The following is a 6539-nucleotide window of genomic DNA, read 5'->3' as shown; positions in this document are numbered from 1 at the left end:
GTTTTCGTTATTATTTCTGCCTGAAATTCATATTTTTTAAAAATAGAAAAACAACAAACCCTTAATCATAAGTAAGGCTCAATGTGTTTTTGATAATCCTTTGGAAGTATATACTGCAACTAAATGAAATAAACGAAGATTCGGTGTTGACATGTGCAAGATAATGAAATACGCAAAACCACTATTGCCCCTAACACCAGCCTAAGCAGAATTATATTCTAGTAAAGTTGAATATATTCCATAATTCTAAAGGGTCAGATAATACAACAACATATTGTCAGCACCTTTTTATTTGCTGATCGGGAATTCAGCAGTTCCATCCAACTATATACCCCTATTATGATCTTAGTGTAGTACACCTGTGTTAAGTATTTAAAATTGTATATACTCGAAAAGAAAATGTAACCTTGTTCAGCAATCAAACGTTTAAATCTTCACCCAAAACAGAGCAGAAATTAAAAATTCCTTAACCTTAAGCTGCTGGCGGCGAGTCATGCTGCCCTTGCAACCAGTGCAGACCAAGAGCACCCTGCACATCCGTACAGTCTGATCATGGTCCTTACTGTTCGCTATTCAGTCAGTAAATATTTAGTAGATATTCCTTTAAATTGTAAATGGTACTGTTTAATTTGGATAATGGACCAGTTCATTTTTCGAAAATAAGCAGGGTAAAGGATAATATCATTTTTCAAGTCAGTCATAATTGACATTATAGTGTTCCCTCACCGGTTCGCGCGTCAACCGTTATTTATCGCAGACTTCTCTTCTTTGTATTAATCTAGTACCTTCGTCCAAAGAGAAAGAAACATATAACCTACCGAAGGATCACTTATATCAATCTCCACAGGCATATACTCCAACAAAAAGCATATACCCCCTCCCCCCCCCCCCCCCCCCCCCCCACCCATAACACCCATTTGTGACAGAAATCTTGGTTTTGAGTTAGATTAGATTATTTTTTTCAGCAAGCTTTTTTTCCTGCACTTCTCACAGATCTAGTAAACTTTCAATGACTTGTAACTATAATCAAAGTCAAAACATTGTATAGAACATAATCTGAGGCATACTATCGACAACAAAGAACTTTCAATTAGAAGGCAAGATTCGAAAAACGTCATTGTTGCTCGAAAACTTCGGCCTTTTCCGTCGTTTCCAAACAAAAATCCTATCCTGTCGTAACACGGGCAGAAATGAATTTATTTAAATATATATATAACAATGTCAATGCCATTTTTAAATGATGAAATGTAATAACACCTGTGTTGTAGAGATGTCAAATGATCTAAGAAAGACCGCAGTATTTTCTACAATGTGATTCTCGCCATTGCCGAAACGCTTGATTAGTACGAACGTCAGATTGGTACTCTTTACAATTGTCTATCGTATCTATACAAGGAAGAGATGAAAAAGTTGAATATAAGAATGTGACATTTATTTAATTTAGCACTCGCGTAAAAGACAAAATTTTATTTTCGATTTTCGATATCTCAAGCATATCAAATTAACGTATAAATAAACTTTCCTATTAGATACAAATATATGGGCACATGAATAGAGGATATTCATGAATTTTTCACGAATAAGGTTTTTTTTCTTATTTCTTGTTATGAAAAAAAATCGTGTCTCACGGGTAGCGAACTTTGTTTTATACCATTTGATGACAATATAAACCATATTCATGAAAACAATCTTGACAATTCACTATTCATAGACATGTTTAGACCTAACCTGGTAACAAATAAGAGAACTGTTAAGATTATGACTGTGTTCCTTTTCTTCTTTGTTTTTAGTTTTGCAGACAAAAACGACACATGAAGACTGCCAAACACTAAGTGAATTTTGTAACACCGATTAGGGGAAAGTTGTTCGAAGCCAGAGATTTTATCTTTTCTGCCATGGATTCCTATAGATACGATTATGAAAGTGTTGCCATAGAAAATCGATGGAAAGTTCCAAGTACAATACACGTTTTTAAATATGTACTCCTTGATACTACCATAGTCCTTCTCTAGCTTCCTTAAACGTTAACGACTTAAAGCAAATATGCAGGTTACCTTTTATGAACTTATAATGAAATTATTATTATTCTAATTATTGAAATGATAACTTACTAGGGCAAAACCCACAATGAGCTGTGCCAATGGGCTGTATATACCATTACATACTTTTGGTCTGTAGTGGGAAGGCAGTCTATCAAATCATTACACTCACCAGCTTTGAAAAGAGTAAGTTAAAAAAATTAAAATATAAGTAACATACAAAGAAAAAACGTTGACGTTTAACAACATAATCACGGCAAAGGTATTTGTTTTTTCTCTGACGTGATTTGACATATATTATACATAAAGTTCAAAATTTCAGTTACAGTAGAAACTCAGTATCTCGAATTTCAAGGGATTCAACGTTTTATTTCAAGATATCCGACATTCGACTTAAATGACTTTTTTTGCACTTGTTTTTCAGGACGTGACTTGAAAATGTCTTTGAGATAGTCGGAATTTCGAAATATGGGTGTTAGAAATATCGAGTTGTTTCAACAATAATTACAAGGTTCAATGAAAAAGGCCACTTTTCTGTCGGTATCTATAATGCCTTTACTTTTACTATATTCATTATTAAAAAAAGGGCACCCGTATTGAAAGTCGGCATTTCCTGCGGGAATTCGTATTCCTGTCTATTATATTTTAAATGTAGCTCGTACGAGCAATTTTATTTCGTAACAACCGAATAATTCCGAGATCATATACGGAAAAACCCGTAACCAACCGGGAATTGCCGATTGTCATTACTACCTTAACTTCGAAGATAGGTAAACGGTGTTACAGAGACCATTAGGACGTGATCGCATTTTACATGTACAGTTGAAATGCGATATATCGAACTCGCTTATCTTAAATTCCCGGCTATCATAAAGACATTTTCGAATCCTATCCCGAAAACAAATGCACAAAAAATAATTTTAAGTCGAATTTCTTGATGTAGAACGCACGATCCCATAAAATTCGAGATACTGAGTTTAAAGTATATACCTATCACAGTGTTAAAAATGTGCTGTACAGTGTGTAATATAATGACGCTGAATGGATAGTTAATGATGTAATTAAATAATCAATATGTAGATTTTTTTTCGAAAGGTATAATCGCAGGCAATTGAATCAATAGCAGACCCGGTTTGGCTCGGTCTGTTCATAAGTGGTAATGAAAGATAAAATAGTACAACACCCTCAATGTTTTTAGCACCATAGCACTGGCTTAAGCGGAATTTAGTTATTACTTGGTTAAGTCACATCAACACAACAGAGATTATATGGCGGCTGTTTAAAGCTTTTAAAGGTCGAAATAGACTCAAAGTGTGTCTCTGTGCATCGTGTAAAAAAATGGACACCATCAAACCATCAACGTCTCCACAAGCCAGTATGTGGCACTCTTTTGTGAAAGAATATTAACATTAAATGAAATCCACTATTCCAACGGACTAGGAAATAATGGCAGCTTGATTGGAAGACAAGTGAAAACGTTCTATAAACTTACGTTTTTTGTGTGAGATCGTTTGTGAATTATTTTGACGTAGATGTAACGCCGTCATTGTAACGTGACGTTGTTACTGTAGTCGTGACGGAAGTTGTAATTTTTGTCGTCGAGAATAGGGGATTTAAATAAATCCAAATACAGGCTGAACAAACTAACATTTTGCCCTTAATCTGAAGACTGAATTGTTCAAAACTTAATAAACACGGAAATTGATCGTGTAGTAAATTATATCAGTTGTATATAGTAAAACTTTGACTTCGTTGTTACATAAGTATATCTATTTTCGTATAAAAAGTTTATATCTACAGTTATTCATAAGGAAAACTGATATATGCTCTTGTCATATACTCATCAAAACAGTTAACCCGCTATTCTAATACTTGCCGCCATACAAGTATTTGATACAGATTTACGTCTTCATTGTAAGGATTCGACGTTTTGAAATTTAAACATTATCAAATCAGTTAGAATCTTGAAATTAAGGACTATTTGGTTAGATGTTGTATCGAATAATGACACACATATTATTATTACTTGTGTGGCTGGAACAGGAGCTTTCCAATTTCTTAAAAATCAAATTTTGTTCTGTTCTGTTTATACAACAGTTAAAAGGTAAATGATATGAAAAATAGCTTGTACTAATAACAGGCCTATATTGCAAAAACTGCATTCCGAGACAAGTGTTTCCTACGTTATTGATCGGAAACGGTGTTCCATATTAATGCTCCTTTTAATATTGACCTTAGATAGAGAGGCCCCAAAACAATACGGGTTATTTACTCCATAAGTCCTATCACTCTATGAAGTTTGAAGGTTCTAGTTCGAAGGATTCTGTAGGGGTGGGGTACATAATGCAATTCACCCATTGAATTATAATCTGCACAGTAATTGTCAAAGTAAGCAAAACGACAGCAATGTATTGTATATGAAAGACTGGTACAATGTACCAAAGCATTCGGAATTCAGCCACATGATAGAAATTGCAGACATATCGTTTCCTGTAAACGTTGGAGAGTATTCTTGAAATGTGTGTGTTGCTATCGGGTCTTTGTCCAGGTTAAGTAAACACAAAATTAAATGATACCTGGAGGTGGGGCGGCGGTAAACCGCAGAGGGCGATGGTACTTGTTACACCTGTGTAGAGCACAGCATTGTGTACAACTAGTTTTTCTCCGACCAAATAAATGAGTCATATCCAATCCTCCTTGACAAAACTGGCACCTAGTTTGTGTAACATGTATTTATGCCATTACATAATACTATTATTATATAAAAAATAATAAAGTGAGATACTTCAAAGCAAAGACAAAATAGGGCGAATTCTTTATATTCGCCCTATTCCTTCTAGATGAAAGAAGAAGTATTAATTTGTGTTTTCATAACCTTTCAAAATTCTTATCACTTTTCTTTGCGACCCAAGGCGAAGAGAGCGCTGTCATGTTTCGTGTATTTTTTTTTTGTATGACACGACTAGAAAATATATCAGGAAAAATCTCTGAGGTTACTGATGTGATTATGATACAAGTTGTATGTGTAACACTTATTTAAGCTGTTATCATCTATTGACTACTTCAAAATTTAGAAATCTTGTAATTTTAAAGCAATTAAAGGACAATAACTCTACAGGTACTGAATAGATCCTAAATGAAGTAGATCGTGCACTAGTGCACTAGTGCACCATTCTGTTGTATTCTTGAGTGTACTGAAATTCTATTAATTAGCTATTTCTTATAGGTTGAGCCTGATGATTTTCAAACAATTCATATTTAATTTGAATATAATGAATTTATATCTATTGGCCTCTTACGTACCTATGCATTTTAGAACAAATAAAGAGCAATATATCCGAAGTTAGTGAAGATATCCGGAAAATGGTTGCATTGGCAAAACTTTCCTACTGTCATCTACATGTATATTTGCATTAAATTGAATGAAGATCCATCAATGTTATGTGGGAATTTATGAAATGTTTAAACAATGAAAGGGAAGTACTCGACATTATCTAAAGAGTTCCTTATGAAAGATATGCATGCTCCAACACCCTTATTAATAAGTTTAATATATTCTAAGGACAGAGGTTCATGTAATGCCCGTTTAAATGAGGTTATATTGTCCGTTGAACAGAAATTCGTGTATTAACGATTGAACTGAAATTAATACTGTTCAGGTTTTGTCCGTTAAAATGATGTTATAGTGTCCATTGAACAGAGGGTCATTTATAGTTTGTTATAAAAACGGTAATTATTTTCCGTTGAAGAGAGGTTAATTTATTCCGTTAAAATGAGGTGATTATTGTCCGTTGAACAGAGATTTATGTACTGCCCGTTAAACTGAGTAACACATTTCCGTTGAACAGTATTCATGTACTGCCTGTTGAGATGAGGGGAATATTGTCCATTGGACAGGGCCTACGTATTGCCAGTTCCAATGAAGTAAATATTGTCCGTTGAACAAATGTTTATGCATTGCGTGTTACACTGAGTTTAACATTGTCCGTTGAATAGTATTTATATACTGCCTGTTGAAATCGGGTAAATATTGCCGTACGTATTGTCAGTTACAATGAGGTAAATATTGTCCGTTGAACAGAGCTTTATGTATTGCCTGTTAAACTTAGTTTAACCTTGACCGTTTAACAGTATTCATATACTGCCTTTTGAAATCATGTAAATATTGTCCGTTGGACAGGGTCCACGTATTGTCAGTTACAACACAGGCGCTTGAAGCTCTATCAGTAAATATAAACATACATATATACCATATCCCACCCATCTAATATACTATGAGATCTAACCTTCATATACTTTTTATTGATTTAGCTTCAAACACCTGTGGTTACAATGAGGTGAATATTGTCCTTTGAACAGAGTTCATGTATTGCCCGTCAAAAATTAGGTTAATTTAGTCGGTTCAACATAGGTTTATGTACGTATGTATAGTCCTTTAAACAGAATTTTATGAAAAAACGTTAAAATAATCTTTAAACAAGAGGGCCACGAAGGCCCTGT

This window comes from Mercenaria mercenaria, chromosome 18 (genome assembly GCF_021730395.1).
Source record: "Mercenaria mercenaria strain notata chromosome 18, MADL_Memer_1, whole genome shotgun sequence".
NCBI lineage: Eukaryota > Metazoa > Mollusca > Bivalvia > Venerida > Veneridae > Mercenaria > Mercenaria mercenaria.
The sequence above is the reverse complement of the archived record's forward strand: the minus strand, read 5'-3'. Positions refer to the sequence as shown.